Genomic DNA, 10,729 nt, shown 5'->3' on the forward strand with positions numbered 1-10,729 from the left:
AGTCCCCGGCTTTTCGGCCTTCTTCTGTGAGATGAGAAGCTAGGGGAACTGGCGCCCTCTTGTGGTGGCCGGGAGTAATGCATGTTCTCAATGCCTTTTCTTCTCCTTCCAAAGAGGAGAAGAGAGGGAAGTTTTTTAAGGCTTCATCTCTCTGTCCAGTTACCTTTGCTTAAAGGTAAGTGGACAGGGAGTGTGGTTATTATTATTAATTTATTTTTTAAATGTAAAAAAAATAATAATTTTTTCTTTTTTTAATTATTAAAAAAAAAAAATAAAAAAATGTTTTCTTTTTTTTTCTTCAATTCTTATTAAAAAATATATATATCTTTTTTTTTTTTTTCCTCATCGCCGTGCCACAGCCAAAGGCCCCTTTCACACGGGCTGTCTGATCAGGTCCGCCTGTCAGTTTTTCAGGCAGACCTGATCGGACCGTTCAGTCTCCTCTATGGAGCGGTAATCTGCCGCCATCTGACCCTGCCCGCCAAAAACAGACGGATGGTGGTTCTATTTTCTATCCATCCCGTGGATCCGATCAGATGGCATCGGATGGAAAGAGACAGACAGTCTGTTTCCATCCAATTGCGCTATATAGGAGAGTGGGGTTCTAGTCGTATTTATGTGTAAATTTAGTATCAGTTTTATTAAATAAAGCTTGGTTGTTAGTTTAAAAAAAAAAAAAACTGGCTCCTAACTTTTTTAGCTGGCTCCTAGATTTCAGGCAAATTTGTCAAGCCCTGGTATAAGGCCTTAATATAAACGGGAAATAAGTCAGTTGATCAAGTTAAATGGGAAAGTAATTGTAATGGTCAGGCCTACGAAACACTTATTTTTAATTTTCCCAAGGTTCGTGTTATTTCTGCCTCTAAATACCAGTCCGTGAGTCTAAAAGGTTTCATAAAATATTGAATATCCGCGTCCGTAAGTTCTTGCTCTATGAAAGGTTGCCATTTGTCAAAAAACCTTTTTGTGGGAATATAATGTTGTAAGACTGTATCCATACGTTCCTTATACAGTAATGACCGAAGCTCCCTTTTCTCTATCGCTCATTGACAGACGTAGTCTTCTTGATTCTCAAGAGCTGGGTTATGTTGTCTCCGCAGGAGTAGGACTAGGCAGAAAGACAAAACGTTCTGGCTCCACCCTAGGGGCAGTCCCTGAGGGTATATCCTCCCTCTCTCTGCTACAGGGAATCAGTTTTTTTCTGTCTAGTCAGGAGTAAGGACCTAAGCTCCTTGCTGGGATCTTTTTGGTCCTGGCAAGATTTTTTCTTTAGAAGAAATATTTTTTAGGTAGTTTTTTCTCCAGTGTTTTTCCTGTGAGATCTTCAAGCAAAAAAACGCCGGACTGGGCGACACTAGTGGTCACCCCAGCCGGCCTACGAGCGCGCGCAGACCATTGCATTGCGCTTGGTCGGCCGCGACACATTCAAGTAAGTATGCGGGGCCGGGCGACGGGCTGGATGTTGAGATCCAGTGGTCACCCCGGTTTCTGCCTACGAGCGCGTGCAGACCAGAGCTCCGCGCTGGGTCGGCCGCGACTGAGTCCCAGTGGAGGGACTGACCTTGCGAGTTAAAAGTCTCGCTTGGACGCCAGGAACCAGAGAGTCGAGGCGTCCGGAGTGGTCCACAAACCCCCACCCCGGTGGAGAGGGTATTGTGAAGAGAGGGTGCCTGTCGGTTCGGTATGGTGAGTAAACGTTCCCTTTTTTCTTTCCTCGTTATGAGGCAGTATGAATTATGGGCCCCTCCATACATGGTCAGTATATATCTGACACTAAAAGTCCCCCTTGTAAATACAGTATGTGTTTGTGGGAAGTGGACTTGGTTTGAGAGCTAACACTCTACCCAGCAGACTGTAGCATTACAGCAGACATAGGAGGTATAATCCTACCTTATTTGTAGTGTATCTCCTGTAGATCTATCAATCGCCACTCAGCAGAGATGCAGGTGGATGTGCTGGGAAAGACTTTTTCGGCGGTCCGCCGCCATTTTGCCGTAGACCAGGTGCATGCATGTCCTCAGGTCACGCCGGCCGCCATGTTTTTGGAGTCTAATGTCTCCTATATGGGGGCGGCCATGTTTCATGAGCCCAGCTACCTCGTGGAGAGCTGGGAACGCCGGAAGGCGTACACAGGGGGCGGAGCCACGTCCTTCTACCCGGGAAAAAGCAACAGCTCCTTCCAGTCTGTAAAGACAGACGCTGACTGCAGTTGGTTGGAAACTTCACTGCATCGGTTGGTGAGCCTTGGGGGTCCCTCTCTCTCTCTGTGGGATCGAGAAGCAGGTACTCTGAGGGGCGCTATTGCGCTAGGGGGAGACACATAAAAAAAAAAAAAAAATTAAAAAAAAAAAAAAAAAAAGAGGTATTTTTTATTTAAAAAAAAAAATAAAAATTTTTTTTTGTGTTTTCTGGCAAAGGTGTCCTGAATTAACATGGACCCTGCCACTCATGTATCTCCTCCGGATCCCCTCGAGGGGTCTGCGGGATCCTCCAGCACCCCACTGACGATTAAATCATTGTCCGCTATTATGGAAGCTTGTGTCCCGGGTGGAAGTGGCTTGTCAGGGACAGGGCGCAAGTAAGCGACCCCCGCCTAACCCCTTATTATCTGAAACCTCGGATTCAGACTCTGAGCCTATTTCTGCAGTTGCAGGTACTTCATCTGGTATTGGTGTCTCGTGTACTGTCTTTTCAGACAGTGAGGAGGATGTTCGGCATCAGCCATAGCCAGAGAGGAAGCGTTGGTAAACGCACTCATGGTATCTGTTCAAGAGACCTTAAGATTACAGGGTATTCCGTCAGAAATAGCTGAAACTGAAATCCCTTTTGGGACTAAAAACGCATCTAGTGGCGAAGGTTTTTCCATTGCCCAAATGTTTTGGCAATCCAATCAAAGAAGAATGGAGTCTGCCAAAACGCATTTCTACTATTTCTAAACGCATTAACAGGCGTTATCCGTTTGAGGAAACCCTCATTAAGAAATGGACAGAACCACCTGTGGTGGATTCACCAATTGCTAGATTGAATAAAGCCATGGTTATTCCTCTAGAAGACGCTCCGTCTTTTAAAGATCCAGTGGATCGCAAGATAGAAGCTATGTCTCGCACCATGTTTACCTTGATTGGATCAGCTTTCAGACCAATAATTGCTATTGGTCTGGTTTCGCAGGCTGTAACTGTATGGACCAAGTGGTTACGCCGGGACCTAGAAGAGGTCCCTCAGGCGGTATCAGATTTGTTGGAACAGATGATACAGGGGTTACAGTTTGTGTGTGATGCGGCGTTAGACGCCACTTCATTATTGGCGCGAGCATCTGTCTCAGCGGTGGTTCTCAAGCGTACACTGTGGCTAAAAGGTTGGTTAGCCGACCAAGGTTCCAAAAAAGCATTGGCTAATTTCCCCTTTTTAGGAGAGCGTCTATTTGGAGCCAACTTAGATGAGATCATTAAGGATCTCACGGGTGGAAAGAGCACCCTTTTACCGCAAAATTTTAAAGGTAAAGGAACTCGTCAAAGACGAGGGCCTTCTTTTTCTGCTCACAAGAGGTTTTTTTCGTCCCGCGGGTGAAAAAATTAAGTCCTCCAAAGCTCCTGCAGGAGGCGTCAGGGGTCGTTGGTCGGGCAAGCAAAAGCCCGCCCCCTCTAGACCTGAAGATAAACCGTCCAAAGCCTGAAGGTGCGCCCCCCACCCATAACTGGGGTGGGGGGACGTCTTCGCCGGTTCCCGGATCCATGGCTTTCCAGAATCCCGGACAGATGGGTTTGCGAAGTCATAAGGTCAGGGTACAAGATCGAGTTTCGATCTCTCCCACCGGCGCGATTCTTCCCTTCCAATAGCCGACTATCCCCGGATCGTTTAGACAATCTGTGGAGAGCAGTCACAGATTTACTACAACAAGGAGTGGTAGTCCACGTTCCTTGGACAGAACGCTTTCAGGGGTTTTTATTCAAACCTATTTACAATACCCAGGAAAGAGGGCAAAGTGCGTCCAATTCTGGACTTAAGGGCACTCAATTCTTTTGTCTACATAAGAAGATTCAGAATGGAGTCCATTCGCACAGTAGCAGCCTTTCTGCATCCAGGGGATGTCCTAGCGTCCATAGACATCTAGGACGCATATCTTCACATTCCCATTTTCGCAGGACATCAGCGGTTTCTACGTTTTTCCGTAGAAGAGAACCACTATCAGTTTGTGGCGTTACCTTTCGGTCTCGCCACGGCTCCGCGGGTCTTCACGAAGGTGTTGGCCCCAATGTTGGCACTTCTGCGCCAAAGAGGCATATCGATTCTAGGTTACCTAGACGATCTTCTGCTTCATGCAGAGTCTCCTCAGACCTTGCTACAAAACATAGAAATTACTATGATTTCTTTACAGGAATTCGGGTGGCTGGTGAACCAGCAAAAGTCATTTCTGGTTCCCACCCAGAGGCTCGAATATCTGGGTCTAATTCTAGACACAGTCAGGACAAGAGTTTTTCTTCCGGTAGGGAAACTCCGAAAGATTCAATCAGCAGTCCACCAACAGCTGGTCTTCCCTTCGGACTTGCATGAGGGGTCTGGGGTTGATGGTGGCTTCCTTCGAAGCAGTCCCATTTGCCCAGTCCCATACCCGAATTCTTCAGCAAGAGATTCCTCTCAGATGGAATCGGAATCCGGAATCCCTGGACAATCAGATCCGATTGAGCAAACAGACCAGAGAGTCTCTGGTCTGGTGGCTTCGGTCTCCGATGCTCAGCCAGGGAAAGTCATTTCTGCCAATATATTGGACGACAGTGACCACGGATGCCAGTCTATCCGGATGGGGAGGAATTCTCGGTCAGTTATCTGTCCAGGGACTTTGGTCCCCGGAAGAATCCAGGTTACCGATAAATGTATTGGAACTGAGAGCGATCAGACTTTGTCTGATTCACTGGACCGAGCAGCTCCAGGGCAGCCCGGTTCGGATCCAGTCGGACAACGCCACGGCCGTGGCTTATGTCAATCACCAGGGGGGCACCAAGAGTGTCCGAGCGGCCAAAGAAGTGGCTTGCATTCTTCGCTGGGCGGAACGATTTGTTCCAGCAATCTCTGCGGTGTTCATTCCGGGGGTGGAGAATTGGCAGGCAGATTATCTCAGCCGTCAGACTCTGGATCAGGGGGAATGGTCCCTCCATCCAGACGTTTTCCACCAGTTGTGCCTACGATGGGGCACCCCGGATATGGATCTGTTGGCATCTCGATTCAACAGGAAAGTTCAGAGATTCGTGGCTCGCTCCCGCGATCCTCTAGCAGAAACCGCAGACGCACTGATCGCCCCGTGGGGGCAATACCAGCTAATGTATGCCTTCCCTCCTCTTGGGTTACTGCCAAGACTTCTTCGCAAGATAGAGGAGGAAGGAATTCCAGTAATCCTGACAGCTCCGGACTGGCCTCGTCGAGCTTGTTACGCCGACTTGGTCAGACTGATGGCGGACGTCCCGTGGAGACTTCCTCTCAGGGAGGATCTACTGTCTCAGGGACCGATCTTCCATCCTGCTTTACGATCGCTGGTTTTAAACGGCCTGGTTATTGAGACCCAGGTGCTGAAGGACAAGGGATTGTCAGCTTCAGTTATTCCTACTCTAGTTAAAACAAGGAAAGCGACTTCCAGAAAGATTATCATCGTACATGGAAGTCTTATATTGTGTGATGTGAATCCCTTGGGTTCCATCTACATCTTTATTCGGTAGTCCGAATATTGGCTTTCTGCAACAGGGAGTTGAGCAGAAGCTGGCCTTGAGTGTTATCAAGGGTCTGGTTTCAGCATTTGCTATCTTCTTTCAGAAGCTTTTGTCTACTCATTCCTTGGTGCGGAATTTCATCCAGGGGGTGCGACACCTGGCTCTGCCAGTGCACGCGCCGTTACCATCCTGGGATCTTAATTTGGTGCTGTCGGTTCTTCAGACACCTCCCTTTGAAAATATCAGGGAGATTCCCTTGCTTACTTTATCCCAGAAGGTGGTCTTGGTGGCTATCACTTCTGCACGCAGGGTGTCAGAACTGGCTGCATTATCCTGTTGTTCCCCAGATCTGGTGGTTCATAGGGATAAGGTTGTTCTTCATCCGAATTGATCCTTCCTTCTAAGGTGGTTTCAAAGTTTCATTGAATAAGGACAGTGTATTGTCCTTCCTATGTCCTTAGCCCAATCATCCTCGAGAATTTGCATGGCATTCCGTGGATGTAGTTCGGGCGATCAGGATATACTTGAATACTACGGATTCAATTTGTAAGACGGATTCACTGTTTGTGATCACGGATGGCCCTAAGAAGGGGTTGCCTGTTCTGCTGCGACCATCTTTAGATGGATCAGACAGACGGTGGTATAGGCTTATTTTATCTAAGGGTCGGGATCCCCCGTTTCCCTGTTAAGGCGCATTCTACTCGGGCGCTTAGAGTTTCCTGGACCTTCCGCCATCAGGCGTCAGTGGTTCAGGTTTTCAAGGCGACTGTTTTAGTAGTCGGTTCATACCTTTACAATATTGTATAAGGTTTATGTGATGGCATCGTCAGATGCCTCTTCTGGCCGCAAGGTTCCTGCAGGCCACTGTTTGGGGAGACTGTTGGTCTACCTCGAGGATTTGTGGGGTAGGTCTCATCTGTTTTCTCGATGAGTCCTTTGATACTTCTGGTTGGCTCCGGTTGGGCCTTCTAGATTGGATTTTGATTCTGTCAATCCCACCCCTCATTTTGTGGCACTGCTTCTGGATGTCCCAGCTCTTGAGAATCAAGAAGACTACGTCTGTCAATGAGCGATAGAGAAAAATGGATTTTTGTAAGATCTTACCGTAAAATCCTTTTCTCTTAAGCTCATTGACAGACGTAGTACCCGCCCCTCTATCATTGAGTTGGGTTGGGTTAAATTCTCTGTACTGCTTTAAAACAGAACTGATTCCCTGTAGCAGAGAGAGGGAGGATATACCCTCAGGGACTGCCCCTAGGGTGGAGCCAGAACGTTTTGTCTTTCTGCCTAGTCCTACTCCTGCGGAGACTACATAACCCAGCTCTTGAGAATCAAGAAGACTACGTCTGTCAATGAGCTTAAGAGAAAAGGATTTTACGGTAAGATCTTACAAAAATCCATTTTTGAGAGCAGATAGAGTAGGAGGGCTAGGTTGAATCTATGATTTTTGGATAGTCCTTTTAGCCGCCAAAAAACATAAATGTATCCACGGAGGGACAGTAGGCAGTGAGTTCACCTGGGCAGTAGTATTCGGCAAGTTAATTCCAAATAACATGAGATATGGGGATTTCCGTAGACGGGTTTTTATTACCGTATTGGCATAATGTACCACTCAATACCAGTATGAAATCACTCTGGGACAGTGCCAAAATCTGTGGGCCTCGTTGACATACAGAGAGGGCATACTGCTTTGGTCTTTTCTCTGGTGAAGAGGGCTGGAATATAGGCTTTGTGAATAAATTTAGTCTCTCTCCATATTTCATTCACCGTAAGTGGCCTGATTGTAATGTTCTGGTACCTCTGGTACCCTTGTTCCATATTTCTCTCTTACTAAATTGCGTCCCATCTTGTTATCCAAGAGACGCATACACCTTTAAGACCGGATGACATCATTGCTGAGCGCCGCTATGAGCGGCTATTTCAATCGCCGGCTTTCTCTCACTCATTGCTCTTTCAAACCACATGTTCACCGCACCTTCTCCTGTGAAGTCGGAGCTGCTGACATTTCCCTTTGCTGAACTGAAGCCGGAACCTCGCTGCTGATCCGTATCTTGCTACGGGATCACCTCTCTCTAAAGGACACTGTTACTACTAACCTATCTAAGTGATAAGTACCCCACAGGGGATTCCTTACTAACCAATCTCCTACTGTCATCTACTGCAATTACCAGGACTACCTGTATCTATCTATTCCCTATCATCTGCATAGACAGTTAGCTCTTGGGACTACCTTCAACTATCCTTGCACTAGGTTACTCTGTCTAAGTATACTCCATCTGTGTCCTCTTACCATCTGCACTATACTTGACATCAGAACCTATCTGCTTTACCATCACCTGCAACTCTCCTAATACTACTCTTAGTGCTCACTATACAATAGCCTGTCTCTCATCTATACATTCTCATATATTCTATCCCTGGATATGTTTGTTCAACAGAATCTCTACAAGGCTACTGAGTGTAATAATTCTGCAGCTGTAAATCCATCCATTAACAAAAACGCATGAACGTTACAGATTGAACAAGCCTTAAAAAAAAATATGGATTCAGCAGAATTACCCACTCATGTACTACAATTAAAACAGCAAGTAGATGCATTGATCCTTGCGCTTACAGAGGTACAAAACGAAAATCAGACCTTGAGACAGCAGGTTGGCCGTCTCACACAGCTTTCTGCTGCTCAGCCCCGTGAGCCTAAGATAAACCCTCCTCTAGTGTTTTCTGGTGATCGGAGCAAATTTTGTGAATTTAAAAACGCATGTCGATTGCTTTTTTTGTTAAAACCTCTAACCTACACCACTGACCAAATTAAGGTTTGTACCGTCATCTCCTATTTAACGGGTGAACCCCGGGCCTGGGCAGACGCTCTCTTTGAAAAGGATGATCCACTCCTTAATTCTTACCCTTTATTCCTAGCACAACTCGCTAGTTAATATGAAGACCCCCAATAAGCAGAGTACCGCTGATACCCAATTACGGGCCTTAAAACAAGGAAGGAGACCTGTTGAAGATTTCGTGGCAAATTTTAAAAGATGGTCCCCTGATTCAGGGTGGAACGACACATCTTTGCGAACGCAGTTTAGACTCGGCCTATCTGAGGCCGTTAAAGACGAGCTCGCCCGAGCGGATTTACCTGGCACTCTAGAGGGACTGATACAGACCAGTATCAATATTGACAGACGACTACGAGAAAGAAAGGCTGAGAAGATGGGCTCACCATTTTCCAGTCCTTCTCGGATGTTGCCTGCTGACCCTACTCCTATGGAAGTAGGAATGATACGCCCACCTCTGACCCTTTCTGAACGTGCCAGGAGGAAAACCCAACATCTTTGCATGTACTGCGCATCCCCGAATCATTTGATAAGCGGCTGTCCCCTTGTCCGCAGAAAAGAGGGTGAGTGTTCAAATGTCTTGCTAGGGGGACTCACAACTTCCTTTTCTAATCCTTATCTTTTTGTTCATTTAACATTGCAGTGGGACCAAACTAGGATCACCACCAAGGCTATGATCGACACAGGATCTTGTGGAAACTACATTGACATTTGTTTTGTCTCCCTTAATAAAATACCTATTGTTTCAAAACCCAAACCTGTCTCCGTTAGTTTTATTAACGGTACCCCTTTATCCTCTGGTCCTATCACCAGTCAGACACAGGCACTCCTTGTAACTGCTGACGAGTCTCATGTGGAGACCACCACCTTTGATGTATTAACTTCACCACATTTTCCAATCATTTTGGGACTTCCCTGGTTACACATACATCAACCAATCATCGATTGGAAAACAAGAACGCTAGCCTTCTCCTCTCACTATTGTGAAACGACGTGTAATCTCCCCACATATGATAGGATCCTGTCTGTAGTGCCGGATGACATTATACCCAAGTGTTATCAGGATTTATCGGAGGTTTTCCTTGAGAAAAACGCTCAAATGCTACCTCCCCATAGGGACTATGATTGTTGTATCGATCTACTCCCTAATAGCAAGTTGCCTTTCGGACATGTTTATCCTCTCTCACAGGATGAACTCTCTCATCTTAAGGAGTATCTGGATGAGAACTTGGCAAAAGGATTCATCCGACCTTCTACTTCCTCCACTGCTGCTGGACTCTTCTTTGTCCGCAATAAGGATTCTAGCCTTAGGCCTATCATTGATTTCAGACAATTAAATGCCATTACAATAAAGGATCGTTCTCCTTTACCTCTTATTCCTGAACTTATCGAACAGGTGCGTGGAGCTTCTTTCTTTTCAAAATTGGACCTAAAAGGGGCATACAATTTAATTCGAATCCGTAAAGGGGATGAATGGAAGACGGCATTCAGAACCAGATACGGACTGTTTGAGTACCTTGTAATGCCATTTGGGCTATGTAATGCTCCCGCAGCCTTCCAACGGTTTATAAATGAGATATTCAGAGACTTGCTTGATGTTTGTGTTGTAGTATATTTGGACGATATACTTATCTATTCTCATTCCTTAACTGAGCACATAAAACATGTGAGACTTGTGTTGTCAAGGCTACTTGCACATAACTTGTATGTTAAATCAAAAAAATGTTTGTTTCATAAAGAGGAAGTACTATTAGGATATATTATATCTAAAAATGGAATCAAAATGGACATGAGCAAAATATCCTGCATTCTGGATTGGCCTGTGCCAACCACTCGCAAAGCATTACAAAGGTTCCTAGGATTCTCTAACTACTATAGGAAATTCATTAAGAACTTCTCTGCGATTGTGAAACCTCTCACACAACTCACAAGCACGAAGAAACCATTTAATTGGTCAACAGAAGCAAATGGAGCATTCTGTCTGCTGAAATCAAGCTTTACTACTGCCCCCATACTATGCCATCCAGACCCATCCCTTCAATACATCTTGGAGGTAGATGCGTCAAATATGGCAGTAGGAGCAGTTCTCTCACAACGACCAACAAACACCTCAGCTCTTCACCCAGTTGCTTTCTTCTCAAAGTCATTAAGCAGCCCCGAGGTGACCTAACCAGTAGGTGAGAAGGCGTTACTAGCCAT

Source organism: Pelophylax lessonae, assembly GCF_965119305.1.
Source record: "Pelophylax lessonae genome assembly, chromosome: 2".
In the NCBI taxonomy this organism is placed as follows: Eukaryota; Metazoa; Chordata; class Amphibia; order Anura; family Ranidae; genus Pelophylax; species Pelophylax lessonae.